Raw genomic sequence first — 13,239 nt, 5'->3', positions numbered from 1 at the left:
AGATTGGCACTTGAGCTAACAACTGTTGGCAATCTTTTTTTTTTCCCCCAAGCCCCCCCAGTACATAGTTGTATATTTCAGTTGTGGGTCCTTCTAGTTGTGGCATGGGGGACGCTGCCTCAGCATGGCCTGATGAGCTGTGCCATGTCTGCACCCAGGATCCAAACCGGTGAAACCCTGGGTCGCCGAAGCAGAGCGTGCAAACATAACCACTCAGCCATGGGGCCGGCCCCCCTTTGTTGGTTTTTAAAATTGCATTTCTTCTGAGGTACATTATCCTAGTAATGCTATTGTGAATGGATTCTTTTAAAAATATTACATTTTTGGTGAAAATAATTTCTTCACTCCAGTGGGGTCACAGTAGAAGATTTTAACCCAGTTTTATCACAGCATTGCCTTTGGACACTTTAAACTGTGGGAGGAGCTGGTCTTTGATCTGCCCCATGCACACTCCCAGAGAACCACCCTCAGTTGTAGACCAGCATTCATTCACTCAGTAAATGCTGAACAGCTCCAGTGTTAGGTGATGAACCACACAGAACAGACCTGATCTCTGCCCTCATGGGGCTTGCACTCTAGAGAGGGAACCAGACATTAAATAATCACACAGGTAATAACTGACATTCTACTTTCCTATGAAGAGAAGCTGTGTATTGCTATGAAAACATATAAAAGAGGGGCAATCTTGCACAGTGTCAGAGGGATCTGAAAGATTAACAGGTTTTGACAGGCAAAACAGTTGTAGGAAGAGCAGGTGCAAAGGCCCAGTGGCAGGAGAGAACATGGCTCACTTGAGAAATTAGAAGAGGAAACTAGTGTGGCAGAGAACAACGGGATGTTGGGAACAGATGAGAAACAGGCAGAAATGAGATGGGGGGCGGGGCGGGGAAGCGCATAGCCCCAGTTAGGGATTTGGGTTTTTGTCTTGTGAGCAGTGGGAAGCCATTGAAGGATTTTAAACAAAGGGATGATTTGATCAATGAATCCCTTTGGCTTCCATGTAGAGAAGGGTTTGGAGGGGAGCACAAGTTCACATGGTGATGATGGAGAGACATGAATGCATTTGAGATATTTAGAAGTAAAATCAACAGCACTTGGTGATGGATTGCATATGGGGATTGAAGAAGCGAAGGAGAGTCGGGGATGACTCCTGGGCGTATGACTGGAACTAGATGTCCAGTGGTGGTGTTTGGATGTTGGGAACAATGGAAAGGAACCATGTTTGGTTGGGAGGAAAAAAATCATGTTGGGCTCTGAACGTGTTGGGTTAGACTGTGAGATGTCAAGGTGTCTGAGACATTCAAGTGGAGATGTCAGGTAAGCAGTTGTATACATACCTGGAGCTTGGAGGAGAGGTGGGGCTGGAGATATAAATATGGAAAGCATTGGCATATTGGTGGTAACTGGAACTGTGACAGTGAATGAGATCAGGTTGGGTAGAAATATGGAGAGAAAAGAAAAGGTGGCAGTGTAGGGCTGAGCTTTAAGGAAAACTGACTTGGACCTGTAGATGATGAATCTGCAAAAGAGTCAGAGATGGAGAACCAGGAGAATGGGGTGTGTGTCCTAAAAGTGGAGAGAAGAATTTGTATTAAGAAGGGAGGGGCCAGCCCCGTGGCCGAGTGGTTAAGTTTGTGCACCCCGCTTCAGTGGCCTAGGCGCTGGTTTGGATCCTGGGCATGGACATGGCATTGCTCATCAGGCCACTCTGAGGCGGTGTCCCACATACCACAACTAGAAGGTCCTACAGCTAGAATATACAACTGTGTACTGGGGGGCTTTGGGTAGAAGAAGAAATAACAGATTGGCAATCGTTGTTAGCTCAGGTGCCAGTCTTTAAAAATAAAACAAGGGAATGATCAGTACCATCAAATATTGCTGCAAGTCAGGTAAGGTAGGAACTCAGAAATATCCACTGGACTTAGCCTCACTATTGTCCCTATAGAGTGGACTGCTCTCCAGTTCCTGTTCTGTGAAGGACCCAACAGAGGGAAAGACAAGACTGCTAGGACCAGAAGACAGGGCTCCTCAGGCCTGGAGGAAGGCAGACATTTATGTAGGCGTGAAAGAGACAGGCTCAGAGGTACAAAGAACCAGCTGAAGCATGAGGGCTCGAAACCCTGCTCAACTGGAGAAGTAGGCAACACCACATCAAGTTCCAGAAAGGCCAGACACCAAGTAAGGGAGTCAGGCCTTTGTCACTCAGCTTTGATAAAGGAGACCTTGCTTCTCAAAGCAGACTGTGTCCCCTGGGGTGGCTGTTGGAGGGTCCAGCACACAGACAGCGAAGCATATGACCATCCATGCTCCAGGGAGGCCCTTCTGAACCCCAGCAACAGTACAGATCCTTCATGACCACCGTTTGATACTTTGATAGTTTTCAGATCTTTCTAATATAAATCTTTTCAAAAAAAACTTTACATGCAACTGTAGAATGGAAAATAGATACTATGGAATTGCTGTTGAGGCAAGGAGGGACCACCCCCTACCTGTTTATGGAACCCTGGGGACCTGGGGAATACATTTGAAAGTCTTTGGTCTTTCAGGATTTTCTAGGACATTTGGCCAAGGGAGTTTCAGGGTAGATGCGTTCTGCCCTGGAATGTCCTTCTAGCATACTGCCTTTCAAGCAAAATCATCAGTGTGTAACTGCTGGGGTATTCTGTGAAAATCTGGTGGCTTCTTTATTGCTGAGTAGTATTCCATTATGTGGAGGTGCCACTTTATTCATTCACCTGTTGAAGGACATTTGGGTTGTTTCCACTTTTTAGCGATTACAAATTTTGTAGAGTTTTTTGTGTACACATAAATTTTCATTTCTCTAAGGTGAATACCCAGGAGTGCAATTTCTGGATCATATGATTAAGTGTATGTTTAAGAAACTGCTACTGTTTTTCAGAGTGGCTGTACCATTTTGCATTCCTATCAGCAATGAATGAGAGTTCCTGTTGCTCTGTGTCCTTGTACTTAGATATTGTCAGTATTTTTTGTTTTAGCCATTCTGATAGGTGTGTAGTGGCATCTCATTGTGGTTTTAATTTGCATTTTTTAAGTGTCTAATGATGTTGTCACGTACTTACTTGCCTTCCCTATATCCTCTTTGGTGAAGTGTCTGTTCAAGTCTTTTGCCCACTTTTTTTTTTTTTGAGGAAGATTAGCCCTGAGCTAACTGCTGCCAATCCTCCAGGAAGACTGGCCCTGGGCTAATATCTGTGCCCATATTCCTCTACTTTATATGCGGGACGCCTGCCACAGCATGGCTTCACAAGCGGTGCCATGCCCGCACCCGGGATCGGAACCGGCGAATCCCAGGCCGCTGAAGCAGGACGTGCGCACTTAACCCCTGTGCTACCGGCCGGCCCCTTGCCCACTTTTAAATTGAGTTGTTTTCTTAGTGTGGAGTTTTGAGAGTATATATTTTAGAGACAAGTCCTCTGCAGGATGTTATTTGCAAATATTTTCTCTCAGTCCATAGCTTGTCTTTTCATCCCCTTATATTAAGTGTCTTCCACAGAGCAGAAGTTTTTAATTTTTATTAGGACCAATTTATCGTTTTTTTCTTTTTTGGGCATGCTTTTGGTATCAGGTCTGAGAACTCTTTGCCTAACCCCAGGTCCTGAAGTTTTTCTCCGATCTTTTCTAAAAGTTTTATAGTTTTGTTTTACATTTAGATTTATGATCCATTTTGGGTTTCTGTATAAAATATGAGGTTTAAAATGGTTGAGGTTTTTAGTTTTTTTGCATGCCAATTTTTTCAACGTTTGTAAAGACTATCCTTTCTCCATTGAATTGCTTTTGCCTATTTGTCAGACATCAGTCGGCCCTGTTTATGTGGGTCCTGCTGTCCTCTCTGTTCTGTGCCTTGGATCTGTGTCAGGCCCTTTGCCAATACCATAACTGTGTTGGCTACTTTGGCTTTATATTAAATCTTAAAATAAGGTCGTGTGATTCCTCCAATTTTATTTTTTCAAAATTATTTTAGTTCTCTTACTTTTCCATAAATTTTAGAAACGGTTTATCTCCGAAAAATACGGCTGGGGTTTTGATTAGAATTGTATTGAACCTGCAGATCGTTAGGGAGCCTGACGGGTATTTAAGTAGGATTGCCTGCTCACTCTCATGTGCCTTTAGTGACACAAGGCAGCCTGCTCCTTCGCCTGCTGTGCTGTGAGGATTCCAGAGTTGAGCCCCAGCTTTTGATTGGTCACATTGGTTTCTTTTGAAGTTTGGCAATAAATGAGGTGTGGTTTACATCAAATTGGGTAGGAACAGCCATGAAGAGATGACAACTATGTTGAGGGGCTTGTGGGCCAGGTCATGCTCTGGGGTAGGTCAGCCATCATCATTCACAGTCTTGGTCCCTGTGTGGCTCACTTCTGAGTGGGTCGTGAGCAAGACTGTGTGCAGCGGCCAGCCATTAAAGGATTCTCCCTGCCCTCAAGGTCTTTACACCCTGCCACAGGCTCACAGAGCTGTTGTGTACTGGGCATGATCAGATGTTTCTCTAGATTTTCCTTAATTTCTTCTGCTTGGCACAGCAGCCCCCCTCATATTTATTTCTCCAAAAACTGAATTTGAAATATATTCTTGATATAATGAATTGCTTCCTTCCTTCTGCTGTAGTAATGTCACCCATGACATCCGCGCATCTCATGCTTGTTGGCCCCTCTCTCCCCTTTGATCTTTACAGTGGCATCCTCCCTAGCTCACCTGTGGTTCCTCTGGCCTGTCTGAGGCTGTGGTACAGACAGACTTCTAGCAGAACGGTGGGGTGCTGAGGACACAATCGCCTGTTGCCTGTGTTCTCATCTTGTGTGGTCCTCATTATTGCCCTTCAGTCCCTTCCCTCATCTCTTGGCCGACTTTAGGATAAAAGAAAAACTGCTTTCTACTCTCCAAACTAAGCGAGAAGCACAGGCTATCCTAAGGTGTCTCTTCCCCTCAGGGTATGTGAGATTACTCACTAAAGTCTTGTGCAACAGAAATGGGCCTGTCACCCTAGTAAACCATTTGAGATTCCTTTTGGTGGCTTTCTTTTCTCGCCAGCATGAGAAGCTCTTGGTTATCTCCTCAGATTTACAAAAAACTAAAATTATCTGTCTTCCATTTTCTAAGTTCATCTGGATAGAGCCCCCTACCCCCAAGCTGTTCAGCCCTCCTGTCAGCTTGTGGCATTTCTCTGGATATGCAGGTCTCCACACTCTTCTGGGCTTGGGGTGATTGCTGCAGCTGTGTTTTGCAAGACCAAGCTTTGTCCGTGCTGCTGGGCCAGCAAACACAAATGTGGACGCTGCACTGGAACGGCTGGCACCTCGGTTCTTTAGCTCTGTGAACATAAATGATAGATTGGCTATCAAATTATGAAAGATAATGTTTGAAATGTACTATATGATCTATTTAAGAAACCCATGATGAAACTTTCCTATTTGTAAACCGAGTCCTTTCCTTTTTTCGACTTGTCTTAATGGTACTCACCTTTGTCCTCACCACATTTTCCATGTCATCTAAGGCAGTAGCTTCCACCACTGTCTTTCCTTCCTACAGAGGCGGAAGCAGAGGCTCCAGGAGGTCAAGTGACTTACCTCAATTCACCCGTCTACAGAAGAACAGAGCCAGGGTCTCAGCTGGGTCTACTTGACTCCTAAGTTGGTAGCAGGGATGTGGGCCCTGGTTTGACCTCTTATTTTGTTGGTTATAGTGGGGGGGCAGGGGAAGCCCTTATTTTCTTTTAATTAAGTGGGGTGAGTTCCACTCTCCCGCTTGTAGAACAGCATGGTCTTCACTGGAAACTACCAAACACTTCTCGATCTCCAGCCTCTTGCACATGCAGCTTCCACTGTCAGCTTCCAGCACTGTATTGAGTTCCACACGAGGAAAGTGACGTGCACTTGTCCCTTATCTCACACACGCCCTGGTCGGGCTCCTCAGCAACCTCCTTGCCTTCTGCAGCATCTCCATTTGGGAAGTGGGAGGGTGGGAGGAGAAGGACGCTCCTTTCACTTTTAATAATCTGTAACTGTGGACAGAAAATGCTGTCAGCTCCCTTATCCCATATCTGCACCTCTCCTAGACTGAAAAACAGACTGGAGGGAGCTGCCTCTCTAAAGACATTCTCTTGTCCTCAGAGAATTCAGTCCCTTTTCTGAGATTCAATGAACAGGGCCTCTAGTTCTGCTGGAATTTCTGAGATTCAGTTGTGGACTGATCACATTTGATTGGCTTTTTTCTTTAAGGAGAAACTCTTTACTCTTCAGTTCTCAGGCTTTTAAACATGTACGTCCCTTCTAACTTGACCTCTTTCGTGTTATGCTTCATATCATGTTCTTCTGCAGCCTTAGTGACAGCCATAGACTCAGCACGTCTAGGCGCACACACAGACGCACACACACACGCACACAAATGTATGAGGGTTTCCTTATTCCCTTTATCTAAGGAAATGGCTTGTTTCTAAATATTTCACCCTCTTCAGTGTGAGGGGTCTCAACAGCTAAAGTTGTCAGTATTCTGCCTCACTCATCCCCAACACACACACAGCCCCCTGCCTCTCCCCTGGGTTGCTTCTTTCCCTCTCTCTGGGAGCAGCTGTGCCTCACACGGACTGCCAGTTCCTCTGCTTTTGTCGTCCTGGGATGATCTGGGGCCACACGTACAAATACCAATCCCAACATGGATTGGTTGGAGGAGCCCCTCCCCACACACGGACGCAGAATAACGAAACAGATGTGTGGTGATTCTTCTGTAGAACGCCACACGTCGCGGTTCCTAGTTATTAAGTCCTCTCACCTTCACTTTGTGCCAGGCCCTGGGCCAAGCGCTTTACATTATCGTGGGGTTTTTTGGTCACAAAACATAGGCTCTTAGGCACTACTATTTCCCCCATTTTGCAAGTGAGAAGACTGGAGCACAGGGAAGCTGTGACTTCTTCAGGGTCACACAGCCCGTCAGTGGCAGCGTAAGGATTGGAACTTGGGCAGTGCCCCTCCAGAGCCCATGTACAAATACTGTCCTTCGAGAACAAAGCAACCCAAGGGGTGGGGTAGCCAAGGAAAGTCTGAAGTAGATTCCTTGAGAGGGAGGGTCCAGCCACCCCTCCTCCCTCCACCCCTAGGAGGTGCCTTGTTCTGGGCCAACACACCCACTCACCTGCCTGGAGACTGGCGAGTGGCTGCCGGGAGGGATCCTGTAATTCACTGTCACCCAGTTGACTACTGGACCAGGCCAGTCTGAGGTAATGGGCCCTGACTCTCTTGGGACACACTCGGGAGCAGGGTGAGGACTAGATCTTGCCCTCCCACCAGACTTTGGATATCCAGAGAGAACAGGGCAGAGAGAAGAGAGACCTTTCACCTCTCCATACACAGCCACATTTCAAGGCACTTGCAGCCAGGCTGCTATCTAATTTGAAGTGAGCCTCATCTTGATGTGCAGAGAGTACTGGGCCAGGAGGCAGGAAGGCTGGGTGACAGGCCAGGACCTGCCTGTAATTCACAATGTGACCTCAATCAAATTACTTCCCTTCTGTGAGCTCAGCATCCTCTCCTTACCAAAAATGACTGGCCAATGTGATCCCCAAGGCAGTTTCATCTGCAGTTCTAGCATCTAAGATGTTCTCAGTTGTCCCCATGTCTGCAGCAAACCCTGTCAAGGATAGGGCCACAGGAGGCAGTGGCCAGTGCAGCCCTACCTGTCAGACTGGCACGTGTCCAAATGTACGTTTATGAAAAAATTTTGCTGTCAGGTCTGCTCCTTATCGGACTGATTGGGGTGGACAGGGTGGAAGTGCAAGCTGGCCTTGTGACTGAGCCTGGGGGTGGGGGCTCATCCCCACTCTGGACACTCTGGGTGAGATGGCCCTGGGGTTCCCTAGACCCTCGTGAGCCTCTCAGAAGGCTTGGTCTTGGCTGAGATAGTTCCTTGGGTTTGTCTAGCAGCTGCCTCCCTGACAGGATGGTGGCAGCTGCACTTCTGGAGATCTCAGAACAGGACCCACACACAGGTCAGCAAGCTCTCACCCTTTCCAGACCAATCCACACAAACACCTGGCACTCAAGGTTTGGAGAGTGATGGCAGGCTGAACGATCCGTTGGGTGGGCCAGTCAGATGCATGGGTGGGCAGGTGAATTGCTGGCCACCTCCCAGACTGTTCTGCCCTGGTGGGTATCTTGGGACACTGAAGCAGAGAGGGACAGAGACTTGGGAGACAGGGCCTCACCTGACTCACAGCTTCCACATAAGAGACAGTGAGGCCAGAGCTGAAGCTGCAGAAGGAGGCATGAGGAGCAGGGCGGGCAGGCAAAGAGGCCCAGGAGGCCTGGGGAAGGTCCCACGCTGAGCGGGCAAAGGCAGCTGCTGTTGCAGAGCCTGGGCTAAGGCTGTGCCAGTGCTGCCAGCCCCGTAGCCTGCCTCCCTGTGGAGGAGGAGGAAAGTGGAAGATAGACCTAAATTTGCCTGCTCTTAACCTTCAGACTCCAGTGAAAACCACACACCCTTGATCACCTCTACTATTCCTAACCACCCTTCACCCCATCACTCTCTCCCCTCAGCACTTACCTGGTGCTCATGGGCTTGAGAGCAGGTGGCACAGTGGCACTGCCATTAGGACATCTTTTCTCACCAGTGCAGCCCCCTTGTGCTGAATAATAAATGATCCCACTGCCCATGCACCTCCAAGGAAAGCTGAAGTGGATCCTGAGCAAGTTGTGTGCTCTCCTCTCTGCCCCTGCATGGGAGGGACAGGATCCAACCTACGGCTATCTTGAGATTTTACTTAGTCCTAAAATGCTTAAAGGTTTTTCCCTCCCTTCCTGCCTCTTGGTCTGAGCAGTAGGAGGGCTGCTCCAGCATCCTCTGATACCTCCTGGAAGGCTGGCCTTCTTCTGTTGGTCTAGGTGTTGAAGGTGGGGTGAGGGCAGCTGAGCACAGACCACAGGCCTCCTGCTTCTGGCAAAGCCGTCATCTCCATTGGGGACACTTCTTGGGAGGTGCTGTGGCTGTGGTGGTCTTCACAATTGAGGAGCAGCCCTGGGGGCCCATCACTGGTCTAGGCCGCAAGAGGCCAAGGTGCAGCTTCCTAGTTCCTGGAGCAAGAAGGTTCAAGATGCCAGAACTCAGGGAGGCCTCAGTCTTTGTGTGTTTGCTTCTCCTTATTAGCTCTGCTGGGTAGGGACTGTGTACAGATGCATACACAACTAGGAAAGGCCTGCTAAGGCTCTATTACCACTTCAGAACACTTGATTAATCATTTAAAATGTCTGAGCTGAGCAAGCAAAGGTTTCATATTCCAGGATGGGGCTGACCGAGAAACTGGAGCCTTCAGCTGAGAAGGCCTCTGCTCACATTTCTTGCAGGCCATCTCTGCCCTTGGCCCCTGTGTGGCCTGGAGCCCCACTTGCCTGTTGCCTGCCTACCAGGTTTCTGAGTAGCCCATGTGAATGGCACCCTTGGGGTTGTGAAATATGGTAGTCCTAGAACTTGAGACTTCTGGGTAGTGTCTGGTGGTCCTGGAGGGCAGGCTGGTGACCCAGGAGCAGACCTCAGGGCTTGGTGGGCAGGCATGTGGGCACAGGGGGCTGCATGCCTCCAAGCATCTTTCATCTATCTTCTCTGCTTCCAGCACAGAGGCAGGAAGATGTGTGGGGGCCTCTACCAAGGGGGTTGGAGGTCTCCTCCCAAGACCCAAGCTTACCCGGGCCTTAGTCTGGGCCTCTGGGTCACACCTGTATGCTCATACACCTCTCCCTGCATATTCCCCCAACCCCCTTCACCAGCACACACATACTCCGTTCTCTCTCTTGCACTTGCATTCATGTGGCAAAGCTCTGCTCCTCTGCAGGCCCCACCCCGGGCTGGGGCTGAGAACCTTGAGGGTTGGTGGCAAAAGGGCTGTCTGGGGGCAAGAGAGACAAGCTAGTGAAGGGACGCGTGGATCTGATTTCCAGCTCAACGGTAGTTTTCTGAGACTACAGTCCCTTCTTGCCTGGGGCCAGAGCACAGGCTCCTGGTGCTGAACAGGGTGGTCTTGGCTACTGAGACACTAGGCAGTGAATAGCAGGGTTAGCCTTTTGGCTGATGTATATGGAAGCCAATCTGTAAGGCCCTGCCTGCATCCCTCAGGAGGAGCTAGAGCCCAGCCCCTGTCCCCAGGCTGGCCACACGGGGGCACTTGATCTCCAAGAAGGAACTCGAGCAGAGCAGCCCCTGCAGGCACCAGCACCTCTCCCCTGACCTGGGCACTGCCTGCCTGGAAAGGCACTGCCTGCTCCCACCCTACCCAGTGTTCTTTTGATCCCTCCCCTTTTTTAAAACTTTGTATTTTGAAATAATTTTAGACTTACAGAAGAGTTGCAGAGATAGTGCTGTTTCTGTATACTGTTCACCCAGCTTCCCCTAATGTTTAACATCTCATATAACCATGGTTCTGCCCCCTTTATGCCCTGCTTGCCAGTAGAGGCCAGTTGCTGGAAGGCCCTGGGTGTGGAACACCTGTGTTGGAATCATCTCTGCCCCAGCTCCTGCTGGGTAACCAGTACTGCTAGCGATGCTTTAAGTACCCAGGGAGGGTGTCATGCCCAGGACTCAGGCTACATACTAGCTGGCCAGCCAGGGCAGTGTAGGAGCTCTTAGGCAGATTCACCCTTTGGATGGCAGGGATGGGGACGCATGGCAGAGTAGCAGTGAGGTGTCGTGAGGCCCCGAGGGAGAAGGGGTACCCTGGGGTAGACAAGGCCATGCAGCTCAGTGCAGCAGGCACCCTCTGGGGGGGCGGGCAGTAGCTCAGACCCTATAGGTAGGGATGGCATCTAGGAAGATACAGCTGTAAAATATGCCATTTCTGGGCCCCAGAGCAGGTGCTATGAGGAACTGTAAGGCCTTCCTCAGAGCTTTCTCTGGGGCCAGTCACCCCTGATTTGGGTGACTGAAAAGCAAGGAAAACCACAAGTCACTCCTACCTCTAGACCTACCCTCCCCGACATGCACTCTTCCACCCCCTATCTTCTCAACAGTTTGAGGGCAGGGGTTCTGTCCTCAGCTAACAGGAAGGAAAAAGTCATAAGGCCTTTGGAAGAGTTGGCGCTCGAGGAAATAACTGACTCGGGTTTCTAAGGTATGTACAGCACTACCCACCCCATCAAGCTTGATGCAGCCCTCTGGTTGAAGTCCTCTGTCCTGTAGGCAGACTGATTATTTCTAACCTCTGTAAGCATTGTCTGGGAGTAATAAGCTCGAAGTCCCTATTGTCCCAGGTTTCGGAATAGGTCATGTGAAATGAGCCCTGGCTAAATGAACTTGACCAAACGAAAGGAGAAAGGTGATGGGGAAGCAACCCTGGGACATTTGTGTTTCCCTGACTAAGCTGCCGAAGGTTTGGAGGTTCTGTCAGGAGGGAAGGGCTGGGAGAAGGGGAAGCAGGGAGGGGACGGGTACCAACAGGTGTACCACAGGGTTGTGAGGCCTGCCTGGTACTGTGATGGAAGGCCCGCAGCACAGGTCCCACCCAGCACGTGTGAACAGCTCGATAAACGGTAGCTTAAGAGAGACTGCAGGACCTCTCACGCTGCAGCCCAGCCTCAGCCTGGGTCTCAGGCCTTGATCAAGCAGACTGTTTCTAGAGTTGGCAGGGGAGAGGGCCCTTCTGTCCCAGGGGCAGCAGAGCCAGTCCTGTGACGGGAAGAATTCAAGAAGGGATTGTTCAAGGGGGTCCGCAGGCAATTGTTCTTGGTTTCCCTGTCCAAAGCTGCCCGTGCAGCCTCCCGGGGAGGCTGGGACCCTGGGCAAGTCATCCGGACAGATGGCAGGTGACACCCTGCCTGGGGCTCTCCTGCAGCAGTGACCCCAGGGTCTGGAGTGCCCAGGCCTTCAGTGAGTGGGGTGGGCTCTGGCTGGTGTGAGAGAGGACTGTTCTGGAGTCCATTCACTCTGTGCTCCTCCTGGTCCCTTTTCTACCCAAGTAGGGCCTGGGCAAGACCAGCTTGCTACAGGCCTAGGTTCAGATCCTTGCTCTGCCTCTGGCTGGTCATGTGTGCTTGAACAAGGGACTTACATCTCTCTAGGCCTCGAGTTCCTTACCTGTGAAAGGGGGATGATGGTAACATCTATCTCAAAGTTATTGTTAGGACTAACACAGGTAATACCTCATCAGGCCTCAGAATAAACGGGCTGTCTTCTTTTTGACTAGGCATCCCTTGGGGTGGGTCTTATCTCCCGGACCCAGAACAGCTTTGCCTGTGTTGCTGAGTGGGGCCAAATGAAGGCGAGCATTAAACCTGTGCCATGAGAGGGCAAGGGATGTCTCCGTGGAGGGTGGCTGATACAATGGGGGAACTTGGAAAGCTCACTACTAACCCGGCGTATTCTAGCTACTATACCAGGAGAGAGGAGTTGCCAAGAGAGGAGGTATCAAAATAGATACACAAAAATAGAACTGAAAGAAGCCTGCCAAAGGACTGGTTTCATGTATAAAATTCATGTATTCATGAATTTTGAAAAAGTTTAAACCTTACTGCTTACAACTGAGGTTGAGGATGGTTGTTTGGAGATTTTCTTAAAAATGGCCACAGATCCAACGTTGACCATCAGCCATTTTAAGTATGTCCTTACAGGAAGAGGGGCTGATGTCAGCCACAGGTCAGCTGCTGAGTAAAGGGTGGTTGGGGGTCTTCCTGATGTGTGGGTTTGTTTAGCACTCACATCTCTTAATAGAGCACTTAGCCCTGACAGGCCTCAGATTTCCAACTCCATTCTGAGAAAAACCAAGAGTGCCAAGCTCCAGCCATCCTTCCCCCTTGACCAGGTTTTCATCCCTGCCTTCTACTGCTTTGTGTGAAAGTTTAGAGGTTGGGGCACATTCTGATACTGTGTTTGCCCAGGTATGAAAAACCAAGATTCTTGGTTATTCTCCTTTTGAGGAGATTTGAGTTACTCTCTTGCTCTTGGGAGATGGCTTAGCTGTATCTGAAGAAACACCCCCCAGTTCCCTTGTAGGGTATGGGACAGGGGCATGGTGTTGCCTGGTTTATAAACCAAGTAGGGTTAACCAACTCTGGCCAGACAGCAACGGACATTTCTTACTTCTCTGAACTCTGGCTGCTTTGGTGTGAGGCTGCTGTATGGATTCCCTAGCGCTTGTCCCTGCAGAGGTGAGTGTCCTAAGGAGCTGAGCCACCCTTCCATTCATCATCCGCCACGGCAGAAGTAGAAAGGCTGCACCCAGTCTGCTCGTGGCTTTCAGCTGCTGTGGGC

At 49.5% G+C, this 13,239-nt stretch overlaps 1 long non-coding RNA gene across 2 annotated transcripts; it reads right to left on the bottom strand.

Annotated features, from left to right (window-relative positions):
• Positions 1 to 3,518: 3,518 nt before the first annotated feature.
• On the bottom strand, positions 3,519 to 13,095 carry LOC111767795 (uncharacterized). 2 transcript variants are annotated; one of them, XR_002799626.2, is made up of 3 exons: positions 8,551 to 13,095; positions 5,583 to 6,016; positions 3,519 to 5,326 (listed from the first exon to the last, which is right to left on the bottom strand). It is a non-coding gene; the product is annotated as an uncharacterized lncRNA (long non-coding RNA). The 2 variants fall into 2 exon arrangements; XR_011425550.1 differs by having other exon boundaries at positions 8,213 to 12,149.
• Positions 13,096 to 13,239: the final 144 nt, after the last annotated feature.

This window comes from Equus caballus, chromosome 14 (genome assembly GCF_041296265.1).
Source record: "Equus caballus isolate H_3958 breed thoroughbred chromosome 14, TB-T2T, whole genome shotgun sequence".
Classification (NCBI taxonomy): domain Eukaryota; kingdom Metazoa; phylum Chordata; class Mammalia; order Perissodactyla; family Equidae; genus Equus; species Equus caballus.
Note: the sequence above shows the minus strand (reverse complement) of the source record. Positions and strands in the feature narration are given on the sequence as shown.